Here is a 12386-nt window from a genome sequence, read left to right as displayed (position 1 = left end):
CTCAGCCCCTCTGCACCTTCAGCGTGCCTAGGGAGGGCTGTGGCTGGCCCCGGGAGCTGCGGCGCTACTTCCAGGTTCTCTTCTCTCAGGTCTGTAGCAGAGGCTCCCCAGCACCTCGCACAGTTTCAGCCCTGGAATAAGGTTCACTGTACAGGCTTGGTGCTTGCTTCTCTTGGCACTGGGTATTTCCAGGAGTGACCCCCCCAGGAAGGCTGGTGAGTGCCAGAAGGCCTAGTGCTATGGGTCTTTACATACCTATGGGTCAAAGGTCAGCATTTTCCTGCCAGGTTTCCACTGTAAGGACAAGATACGTTCCCCACTGCATGTCATGGCTTCCTGAAATAGGCCTCTCTGCTCTCTGGTCTCTTTCTGAGAAGGACACAGACGTTTCTAGGTGTCGCCAGAACTCACACACCACAAAACCGTGGCTAAAGCAGTCACTTTGAAGACTGCCCCCTCAGCAGCCCCTCAAGTTCCCAGGGCTTCATGATGTCCTGATGTCAGGGAGGGACCACCCCACCTGCCGGGCCCTCCTGCTGCAGCCACCTGCAGGAAAAGGGCACATGGTCTGGCTACAGCTCCCCTCTGCAACCTATCAAATGCATGTTAAAAACCACTCAGTGTGTTCCCATGGCTGTCCTAGGAAGGCAAGGAAGGACTGATGAGTAAAAGCAAATAATCTGGTTACTGCAATTGATGCAGAAAAAGCTAATAAATTTCAAAAACTACTTATGACTTTAAAAAAAAAAAAAGACTTCTTAGCTGGGCACGATGGTACTTGCCTGCCATCCCAGCAGCTGAGGAGATGGAGACAGGAGGATCACAGGTTCAAAGCCAGCCTCAGCAAAAGTGAGGTGCTATGCAACTCAGTGAGGCCCTGTCTTTAAATAAAATACAAACTAGGGCTGGGGATGGGGCTCAGTGGTCGAGTGCCCCTGAGTTCAAGCCCCAGTACCAAAAAAAAAAAAAAAGACTTGCTGGAAAACCAGGAGTGGAAGGGAAGTTCACTCCTATAATTAGGTTTATTTATTTTTTTTTAAAGCATTTTTTTTTTAAAGAGAGAGTGAGAGAGAGGTGGAGAGAGAGAATTTCAACATTTATTTTTTAGTATTTGGCGGACACAACATCTTTGTTTGTATGTGGTGCTGAGAATCGAACCCGGGCCGCACACATGCCAGGTGAGCGCGCTACCGCTTGAGCCACATCCCCAGCCCCTATAATTAGGTTTATAACCCTAAACGCCAGCTGAGCAGCAGCCTCCTGATCCCTGGCCACCTGGGCCCAAGTCCCCGTGCTATGGGACCAATGCCACTGAACTGGCCCCCACTGGTCTTTTTTGGTATTAGGGGCTCTGGTGATCCTGTGGCCAGGCACCCCCGACAAGGGGACTGGAGTGGTTGTCAGCATGTCAACCCCAGCTGGTGAGGCACATGGTCTCTGTGAAGGGAAAGTCTGGTTTTCCTGGGTGACAGTCACTCGGGGCCAGGCTGGCTGGGCTGTCGCCCCTGTCCAGGAGACCGCAGGCCCTTGGGAGCCCAGCACAGTGTCTGCTTTGTTTAGCCCCAGGTCCTGAGGTCAGCATCACTGCTGCCTTCTACTGGGGCTGAGGCTGCGGGGAAGGGATTAACCTGCAGCTGGGGCCACAGCCTTGGGGGAGAGCGGAGCTGATCCCCTCAGGGGGCCCCCCAAGCCAGTTGCTGACCCTGGAAGCTGATTGCAGGTTGCAGTTGGATCCTGGCTCAGCAATTCCTAAAATACAGAGCTCTAGAGATGTCACAGGACCGGGCACTGGGTTGGGGGCCACTGTGTCCAGAGACCTGTAGAGAAAAATGTCTCCACCCTACCAGAAACTCAAACCTGCTCTGGGCTGGGAGTTGTCCTGCTCGTCCATGGCTTTTCCACAGGGACAGGTGTTGTCCTTGAGAGGACAGGTCGTGGGCCAGCCAGGGCTGGAAATCACCAGGGTCCACAAGCCCTGGACTGCTTTCCTTCTGTGTGTGTGTGTGTGTGTGTGTGTGTGCGTATTTTAGTTGTCAATGAACCTTTATTTTATTTATTCATTTATATGTGGTGCTGAGAACCAAACCCAGTGCCTCACATATGCTAAGAAGTACTCTACCACTGATCCACAACCTTAGCCCCTTTTCTGTTCTTTTTTGTTACTTTTTTCTCTTTTCCAGGGCAGGCTTATTCTGGATACCAGGTCTTTACTTTTAAATGAAAACCACCCGGCATTCCTCTGTAGATGGACACTATACACAAACCTGGTTTTTTCTCAGAGCAGAAGTTAAAAATTATTCAATGCAAAATTCCTGGGCTGTGGAACAGTGGCCAGTTGTACCAGGCAAAGGTTTCCACCACATTCCGCCCGCCAGGCCCGTGATAAGACAGCCCTGCTGGACCCACACCACCAGGCCAACCTCGGCCTTTGGGAACCAGGTAGGATTGGGGCTCCTCTGGAGCTGGAGGGGAGTGCCCAGGAGCAGGGTCTCTGCTTCTGAACAGCCTGACATCCCCATGCTTGAAAGTTTCTCTTCCTTACCCTGTGATGTCCTGGGGAAGGTCTGTTTCCCAGCGGGGCAGGGGCCTGGGGCGTCCAGCCAGTGAACATGGGCTTAGCCATGTGGGAGGCTGGAGCCTGCAGGAGGGAGCAGCTTGCGGGGGTCTTGCAGGAACCCGCAGTTTCTCCTGAGTGTTGGGGGCGGGGTGAGGGTGGTGTTGTGAACTGGGGTCATTTGAAAATATCCAGGAGAGCTGGGCCAGGGCTGTGTCTTGGTAACTGAGGGCTGTGGCCGGCAGGAAAGTCACAGAGGGCCATGGGTGTCCCACATATCCCCTAGAAGTTGGGGTTCTCCGAGTTCTGTGATGTTTTCTGGGTGTTTTAACCTTCCTGGTGGGAAGAGATGGCCATAAAGGCCCTATACTGTCTATAGGGTCTACTTATGATGTCAGTGTGTGGCCCCATAGTGCCCAGGAGGAAACCACCCTATTCCATTGAGTGGCGGTGTGTGTTCTGGGAGTTACCCTGCCAGGGTGGGGTCTGGACTCCCAGCTTGCTTTACCAAAGCCAAAACTTAGTCCTGAGGGGTCTACAGCAGCCCTGGTGCCATGGTGAGCGGCCTGCCCTCCACGAGGACAGCTACCAACCTCCGCAGCAGGTGGAAGGGGTGGTAGTCGGCTGCTGCGGGAAACCAGGGAAGGCCGGTGAAGATGCACCGACAGGACAGAGCAGGGGTTCTCGGCCAGGGTCCACCATGCCCTTAACAGCAGGCCGCTCCTGGGCCTCGGAGAGTGCACACCACACTGAGTTCATTTCCTCTGAGTCATGTAAGAGACACACATTTCCATAAGGACTGACAACAGCCTTCCAGCCACCCATAGGCCAGGCAAGGCCTCCGCTTCCAAAGCAGGCGGTAGGACCAGAGTAGCTTCCCGGTGTATCCACCGGACTCAGCTTGTCCCTCCCACACTCTCCTCTCCCCACTGTCACTGCAGCTCAGCAGGTTCTATGTGGCCAGAACTGCATGTGAGGTGTGACAGATGACCGTGAGTCGTTTTCACAGAGTCAACTGCCTGCCTGCCTCCTGCTGGCTTGGTTTTCTCCAAACTCATTCCTGATGCATGCCGGGCGCCCAGTGCTCCAGTTCCAGCCTCCTGAGAGGCTGCTGTGGCCAGCTCTGCCTGGGAAGGTCCAGGGCAGGGCAGGTATTGGGGAGGTGTCCTTGTCTGCATCCTGGGGACACCCCAGGCCTCCTGCAGTGGGGCTGGGTGTCCCTGCTCTCCACTCGTCCTTCCTGGGTAGCTGGAGCTCATCTGTTGGTAGCCCTCCAAAAAGGACTCAGGGACATGCATGGCTTTGAGATGTGGGGCTCTGGGGCTTGGGCTCAGATGGGGCTGGCCTTGGGTCCAGCCCAGTCCTCTGGGCTGCAGTGGCCTCGCTGCTCCCACTCCTGGTTCTTGGTGTGGGACCTGGTATCTGTTTCTTCTCTGGAAGTCTTTGGGCCTCTTATGTCTGCTCTTCTGGCATTCCACGCACATCGAACCTTCCCGTGGATTGGGGTTTTTTATCCCCTCTGCTAGGTGCCCAGTGGATCCTTCCATCTGGAACGTCTTTCCATCCATTCCTAGGAATTTTCCTGAATTATACTTCTAAAGGACCTCTCCCTTCTATTTTCTCTGTCCCCCTCTCAGGGGTGAACACTGAGAGTGGACCTGCTGCTGGGGTCCGGCTTGGGTGTTGGGCCTGCGGTGCCTGGTGGGAGGCGGAGTGAGCTCCCCCAGGCTGGCTGGGCAAGTCTGGGGTGTGTCTCAGCTCAAACCACAACAGCAAAACACCACACCCTGGAGACACACAATAGCAGTCCACTTCCTCCTGGTCCTGGGGGCCAGAGCGAGGTCAAGGTGTGGGCAGGGCTGCTTCTCCAGGCCTCTCCTCCTGGTGAGATGGCTCCTGCCTCATCCTCAGTGGTCTTTCCTTCATGCCCATCCCTGGCATCTCTGTGGGTCTCCTCTTCACCAGGACACCAGAGGGACAGGGCCTTTCTAAGGGCCTCATTTACCTTAATCGCCTCTCCGAAGGCTGTCTCCAAACACACATTCTGAGTTCCTGGGGCTCTGGGTGGAGCTGGACACCATGTGGACAGGTGTCTGGGCCTCCCTGTGAGCCTGCCAGGTGACCCGCCCTGGCCTCGGTGGAGGCACCGGTTCTGCCCAGCGCCAGCCCTCCTGGGGAGCGGGAAGACAGCCAGACCCACTCTCCTTGCGTTTCAGTGCTCACTTGCTCCCTGTGGGTCCGCTGATGGCCTTGCGCCTCCCAGGGAGGGAGCACGCAGTTTCCAGTCAATGCCGGAAACTCTGGGCAACCCCCCAACAGGGTCCAGGGAAAGGGTGGCACGGGAGTTCCCAGGCAGCCTGGAGGGGGCAGTGCTGGGGTTGGCCTGTGGTGGGGGAGCATCCGAGGAGGGAGTGTCTGTTTTGATTCAGGAAGAGAAAAAAAAGTTTTGATGAACTTGTGTGACTGGGCGCATGAAGCTGGTGTCGGGAAGTTGGGTCTTCTCCCAGGAAACGGCCCTGTGAACGTTCCCAGTGAGCATCTGTCCTCTCTGTCCTGTCCCTGTCCCAGGCCCCATCTGCTGTGGTCAGCACAGCAGGGGGCCTCCTGGGCCACTCCTTCAAACCATCCCTGCTGTCTGACTCCTACCCAACAGGAGGGGCTGCTATGCAGGACATCACAGAGTGGCCCTAGCAGGCACCGTGGCCTAGAGGGTCCCTGCAGACTTTGGGCACAGTATGGCTTAGGACACAGAACTCTGGGCTGGGCCCTGGTGGAGACCAAGCCCTTGTGGTCACAGCCTGTGAAGCCTGCGGGACTCTAGGGTCCACCTCAGTGCCCAGCACTAGACCACACAGAGATAGTAGATGGGGCATCCACATGTAGTTCCTACACACAGGGCATGCCAGGCGTCCACTTCAGGCGTCCAGGTCTACACTGGCAGAACAGGCTCCAGGAAAGGAAGTCAGAGGTGGGTGGGGTTGGTAGCAAGGGTGGAGCCCCAGAGAAGCACTGGCCCTAGTGTGACAACGCGTGGGGAGGGGGTCTGCTGGCCAGTGAGGCCTGGGAGGCCAGGGTGGAACCAGGTCTGTGGCAGGCACTGACCACAGCTTGGACCTTGAGCTCCCAGCAGCCCACAACTGCTGGAGGAGCTACTCTCCCTGCTGGTCCTCTGAGGCCTCATGTCTACACCCTGGTCACTCCTACCGCCACTGCTGTCCTGGACTCTGCCCCACCTCACTCTCATACCCAGACCCAGCCCTCCCTCCTCCCATCACACACAGCCTTTGTCTTCTGGGAAGACTCCCCAGTCCCTGTTGAACAGTGTGTCTGGGCCCCAGCCCTTGTTCTGTGGGCGGCCTAGCATAGATCACAGCAGTCCCTGCCCTGCCCCCACCTCCTTCCAGGTGGCACATCACGGCTGCATGGGACACAGCCATTCAGGAGGGGAACAGCTATGCCAGGTGGACTTCCTCCACAGGTTCCTGGAGGTCCAGGAGGGGCACCCAGCTTCCTGGACGCCCCCCCCCCCTTTTATTTGGTACCAGGGATTGCACTCAGGGACACTCAGCCACTGAGCCACACCCCCAGCCCTCCCTATTCTGTATTTTACTTAGAGACAGGGTCTCACAGAGCTGCTTAGCCTCTCGTTTTTTGCTGAGGCTGGCTTTGAACTCGCCATCCTCCTGTCTCAGCCTCCCAAGCTGCTGGGATTACAGGCGTCCGCACCCAGCTACCTGGACCCTTCTTGAGTCTCTGACCTCAGTCAGGTTCCCGAGGCTTCAGAGGGCTTCAACCGCTACAGTCTGGGATGCCAGCAAGGCCCCTTCTTGATAATCCCACCTCCCAAGGTGGGTGTCCTGCTGTAGCCTCTGACCACCCCAGGACCACTGTCCCCTCAGCTTCCCCTGCCCCCATGACCACTGCTGACCAGGCTGGAGGCTGCAGGGGGATTCTGGGCAGTGGAATCCTTGGGCCTAGGTGAGACCAGCCCCCTCCCCTTCCTGGGCAGGACTAGAGAGCCTGGCCACCGCCCTCTGCAGGGAGGGCCTGGGGAAGTCTGGGAGCGAGCGAGGCTGCGGCAGGGCCGGGGACATTTGCCTTGCACCTCCACACTGCCAGGCTCCTGTCAGGCTGCAGACAGTGACCTGGGGGCGCAGGAGAGAAAGAGGGGCAGCCAGTCAACAGGGCACTTCTAGGGCTCCCTTAAGCCAGGGTCTCCCTGTTTTCTGATGGAGAACTTTTGGGTGTCCCATCTGGAATCCCTGCAGTCTGTGGGCAGCTTCCTCTGCATGGACCCCGCACAGGTTCCTGCTCACAAGTCCTGCTGCTGTGGAAATGGGACTTTTGCATTTTAAAATCAGAAATGGGTCCCTCTGCCTACAGTGGCCAAAACCTGAGTCAGAAAGCAGGGCCTGTGGGGACGTCTGTCCCACAGGATGCCCACATGCTGCCTGCCCGTCCTTCTCCACAGGGGCACGGAGGCTACAGGAATGACTCATCAGTTGGGCCATACTCCCAGTGACTCAGAAGGCTGAGGCAAGAGGATCACAAGTTCGAGGCCAGTCTCAGCAACTCAGCAAGCTCCTTTCTCAAAATAAAGAATGAAAAAGGCTGTGGATGTGGTTCAGCAGTAAAGTGCCCCTGGGTTCAGTCCCCAGTACAAAAAAAAGTGAGCAGTCCACCAGCCTGAGCACTCTGCCCCCCCCCCCCCCGCAGGGAGCTGCTGCAGCCCAGGGCCTGTGGGGTGGGGTGGGGAAGGGCGGGTACTTCCCTGATAAAACCAGGTGGGGGGGGACCCTTGGTAGGGTGCAGATGCATTGTAGGGGTGGTGAGCAGAGAGCGTAAGGTCAGAGTGTCCTCTGTGGGAGAACAGAGGTTTTGTGTGCCAGGCATAGGGTCATCCTCCTGAGCCTGTAAGCCCTACAGGCCGGTGTCCACTGAGTCAACCCCTCCGGACTCTCAGACAACAGAGGGGCAGAGCAGCTGCACTAGGGCAGGTTGTGGGGAGGGGGCCATCTCCAGGGAGCCCTGGGCCTCGGGCTGGACCTCCCTTTTCAGGGGCTGATGAGAGGTCCCAGGACTGGGGAGGCTGTAGCGGCTTGCTCGGATCCTCCCCTTAAAAACCTGCAGGGAAAGTGGGGTCCAGACTACTGAAGCCCCTTAAAATCCTCTAGGGTGAGGCAGGAGCACGGAACAGCTGCTGAGCTGGGCCTGCGACTGGGGCATCTGCCCGGACGTCCCCGCTGCGGGCGGCAGGGCGGGTTCACCTTCATTTGGGAGGGGTTAATTGCACGCAGGTGCGATCTCAGGCAAACAAAGGCGCGGGCGCGGTCTCCCGGCCGCCGGGCCCTTCCCGGCACTGCGGAGCCTGGAGGCCTGGTGTAAAAGAGGTCGCCTGGAGGTCCGCAGTTTTCTGACTGGTGGAGATGGGTGTGCGGGGCCTGACCCCGCCGACGCGGCCGGGAAGGGCAGACGGTCTGGCGCAGGTCGGCAAGGGACGGAGAGGCTGCCCTCACCCGGGCCCTGGCGTCCCGTGGGCGCACCTGTTCCTGCCTCCCCAGACCCGCCCTCTCCTTGGTTTTCGCGAGGACAATGGTGTGGCGGTGCAGCCCCCTTCTGCTTTTCTGGGTTCCAGAGCAGGAGGAGCTCTGGCAGAGGAAACCCGAGCCCCGCCAGGTGCGCGAGACAAAAGCGGCGCCGCCGGCCCCAGTCCTGGGCGGGCCTCCTGGCTCCCTGAGCTGGTGCGCCCAGGGGCCCGCGAGTCTCCCGGGTGCGCACCGCGGCCTCGCCAAGGGCCCAGGGAAGCCGGGTGACCGATGGTCTGACGCGTTGGCCTCTCTGAAGTCTGCGGCGTCCTCGGGGCGGGTTTCCGGGAACAGGGTAACTGCTTTCGCGGGTGGGAGTGGCCTAGACCCCCTCTCGTGCCCGCACGCTCTCAGCCGTGCGGTCCCCAGGCCTCCCTAGCCCTCCTGTGTCCACGGATCTGGGTCCGGCTGCTGCTCAAGTGCGTTCTCCTGGGGTCTCTTCCACCTCAGGGAGGAGCTTCTTAAAGAGAGGACTCCATAGCCCCTGGTTGTGGCACAGCCGTGACCCTGCCATTCTGTCACCAGGGGGCAGGGTCCCGCCAGCAGCTCTGAACTGGGAAGGAGGATTCTGGGATGGCCTCCCTCCCTGCCTTCTCAGGCACCAGCCGAGCACCCTGAGAAGGCCCAGAACAGAATCCCCACTCCCTCTTCTGAGGGCTGCACTTCCAGTTTCCTCCCTCCTGTGCTCCACATTCTCCTATCCCAGGGGTCCTCGTGAGAGTGCCCACAGGCACACACACATTCACACACATACTCAGACATGGTCACAGGTGTGTGCAGATGTGACCATACATGTACTCACACACTTGGCAATACATGCTCACACAAATGTACACGTGTGCATACACAGAGAGACGTGTGTGTGGTCACATTCTTGGTCACATGCACATGTGCACAGAGACATGCTCACACTGGCGTTCGCACATGTGGTCACATACATGAGCTCACACAGTCACACACATTCAGACAAACGCACACCCTCCCTTACTCCCCTACACACAAGCACAGGCACGGCCTTGTGCACACACACAGGTATCTCCTACAGCCCTGCCAGATTCCTACCTGGCAAGTAGGTGCTCTCTGACCCAGCCTGGGGCTCCTCTCATTCAGTTCTTGCCCAACGTCCCACCTCAGTGGGATTCCTAGGCTTCCTGCCTACTGCTGGCCTGGGACAAAGTCCTTGGGGCTTAGGAGGGGGCAGGGCAGCCCACAAACAGAAGTGCAACTTGGCTTTGTTTGGGGGAGGGTCCTCTTGACCTGCCACTGACCTCTCCAGGTTGGAGGCGGGACCTCCTCCAAGGCAGGGCTGTGCCTGGGAACCTCCAGCCACCCCCATGCACTCGTCTCCAGGAATCCCTCCCTGCTGCTCCTTGCTCTGCACTCAGCATGGCGGCAGCCTGCTGACCTGTCTGGAGGGTGGAGAGCAAGGGGGCCAGGGCAAGGCGGAGCACCTGCACAAGGCTGGCCAGAGGCGCTGCAGGCATGAGCAGGAGGACCCCTCCCAGAACCCAGACAGGCTCACCTCACCGGCCTCCAGGCTGCACCTCAGTGGTCTGGGCAAGGTTTTCAGGACGGGGAACGTTGTGAATTTTCCAGAAAGCCAAGTATAAACTGAGGCAATTTAAAGGAAACCTCCCTTATCCTGAGAGTTTATCCACCTCTCAGTGCTAAAATGTCATTTGTGGGGATACTGTGCAGCTCAGTGGGGGAGCAATACCCAGCACCTGGGTTCTGGCCCTGGGTTCTGTCCTCAGAACAACAACAACAGGTCATTTGCTTTGTAAAGTGACTGTTAGCAGACAGTGGCATTTTAAAACGCGCTTTTTAGCAAATAAACACCTGCTAGTTCTTATGTCTGAAATGGTGGGTCCCGTACAGGTCTGTGGTTTTCTGTGTCTGTTTTTTCTTGCAGTGCTGAAGATGGAACCCAGGCTTCCCGCATGCAAGGTAAGTGCTCCATCACTGAGCTACACTCCACTCCAGGCCTAGGGTTTCACGAGGACAGTGGCGTGGGGATGCCCCACGGCGTGGTGCCTTCTGCTTTTCTGGGTTCCAGAGGAGGAGGAACTCAGCAAGAGGAAGGGGCAGACAGGGGCTGAGTCTGCTCCAATGTGCGACGTGGCCCTGCAGGTCAGGAAGCCCCTTCATGCCCGCCAGCCTCATAGGTGTCTACAGCTTCTTTAGCTGTCCTGAGTGTGATTGGCCATCAAGGAACAAGGGTTTCTGCAGTTCCAGGTCCTGGGGCCAAGTGTGGTGGTGTGAGGCCCAGGATGCTGCTTGGGGAAGGAGAGTGAACTAAGGTGGTAGGTAGGCCAACTTAGAATCCAGGTGTTTGTGTCAAGGTGCGCTCCGCTTCTGTCCCCAACTGGTGCAACCTTTGGCCGAAGTCGATGTCCAGAAATGAAACAGGATTTGCTGCAGCTCTGCTGAGAAACTCAAGTGGAAGCGGAATGGGCCGTGCCCACTCATCTTGCCATCGGCTGCTGCAGTTGCCCTGGGCTGCTTCCTGCTCCCAGCCTTACCTGGGAATCTGACTTAAAAAAAGACAAAAAGAAGGAGAAGGCAGGGCTGTCCCTTACTGTGAGCCCTTGTGAGTCCAGGAATGCTCGTGTGTGGCCAGGAGGGTTGGACAGGAAAGGGGTGGGATGGGCTCCTTTGGCAGCAGTTCCTCCTGGCCCAGTGCCCTGGGTCCTGCACACAGCCCTTTGCCCTCTGGGTTCACCTCTCTGCATGGTGGGCGTGCTCTTGGTCAGGCCTGCAAGGAGGCAGCGGGCACAGAGGAGTCCTGGGAAGGCAGTGACACATTCCAGGCGTCCGCCCTGAACCTGTGAGATGTGGCTGTTGTGTGTCGCTTGAGTTTTGCTTTTGATGGCAGCATCTTTCCTGATCCCATGCTTTCCAGGGATGCCATTCGTGTCCTCTGTTGGTCTTCTGCTTCTGCTTCAAGAAGGCTTCTCCCTCTGTGGTCATGAACCCTGAGGGTTCCTCTAAGCCCTCGGCCCTTGCCCCCTTTTGTAGCTCTGGGACCGTGGGTGCGAAGCTGCTCCACTCTCCTTGTCGATTTCCTTAATGGCGTGTGGCTCCACACTTGGCAAGGGGCTCTGCCTTCCCCCCTGATGCCCCATGGCTATGAGTCCTCTGCCATGCCCACTCATCTGTTGGGCCTGCACTGGGTGCCCGATTTCAATCCTTGCAATTCCCGTCCGTCAGCTGTCACCGTCAGGCTCCTCAGCAGGACTGCCCACATCCCTTCCCAGTGGTGCTGGAGCAGGCTGGCTGGTTCCTAGAGCCTGGAAAAGCTGGGTGGGACTGGCATTAGAAACAGAATTGCCCTGGAGGAGTGGGCATCTTCGTGGTAACCGTCCTGGGCCCAGCTCAAGGTGAGCTGACCACACTCGGGTCCCAGGAGACCTTTGGGATCGACACCTGGACACTGCTTCATGCTGGAGGCCTCTTGGCCTGCTCCCTCCCAGGCCCGGCTCACCTGGCTGGGAAGACCCTCCTGCGAGGGCAGCCGTGATGCCCCGTTATTGTGCTTCCTGGGGCTTTTCCAGAGCAGGGGTGGTCATCATCCTCTGCTGGCAGATGAGGTTGGCTCCTCCTCTGGGCCCGGGAAGGAAGGAGCACAGACAGCATCACTTTGCCAACGTGGTAGCACCTGGAGCCTCCTGTTGGCTGGGCCCACCTCTGCCCCACCCCCCTCACGGCTCCTGTCTCGTTCGCTGTTACACCCAACTTCAAGAGAGGCGGACCAGTGCCAGCGGGTGCAGACTGTGTGTGTGCCCGCTCGTGCGCTCGCCTGCGTGCAAGCACCCACTGATGTGTGCCTGGCTGCGTCGGAGGACCTGCTCACCCGTGCGCCTGCCTGTGTTGGCCCCCTGCTCAGAGCCCACATGGGCAGCCTCCTCCCTGCAGCCGGGCTGCTGTTGAGGGGCTCCAGGCCTCCCTGAAGGGCAGGGCCCCCCTTGTCAAGGCCGAGTTGGAGGCCAGAGGCCAGGCACAATGGACTGCGCCTGGAGAAGGTCTGGGAGTCTGTGGGGTGAGGACTTCAGGGAGAATCCCCAGGAGGGTCAGCTGTCCAAACAGAGCATCCACACACCAGGAGGGACAGGGACCTGGGGCCTGAGGTGCATGGTGACTGGTCCTCAGGACTCAGTGGTCCTCCGTACCCCCTCCTGGGGCACAGGCCGACTCAGTCTCCAGGCTTGGAGGCCTGGGCACCATGCTGGGCAGGGATGCACTTGTCA

At 58.4% G+C, this 12386-nt stretch overlaps 1 long non-coding RNA gene across 1 annotated transcript; it reads left to right on the top strand.

The window, feature by feature from the left end:
* LOC124079312 (uncharacterized) lies at positions 1 to 7166 on the top strand. The gene is made up of 3 exons (XR_006847261.2): positions 1 to 89; positions 2181 to 2439; positions 7026 to 7166. It is a non-coding gene; the product is annotated as an uncharacterized LOC124079312 (long non-coding RNA).
* Positions 7167 to 12386: the final 5220 nt, after the last annotated feature.

Source organism: Marmota monax, unplaced genomic scaffold, assembly GCF_021218885.2.
Source record: "Marmota monax isolate L192 unplaced genomic scaffold, Marmota_monax_Labrador192_F-V1.1 WCK01_AAM20220418_F8-fsc00080, whole genome shotgun sequence".
NCBI lineage: Eukaryota > Metazoa > Chordata > Mammalia > Rodentia > Sciuridae > Marmota > Marmota monax.
Note: the sequence above shows the minus strand (reverse complement) of the source record. Positions and strands in the feature narration are given on the sequence as shown.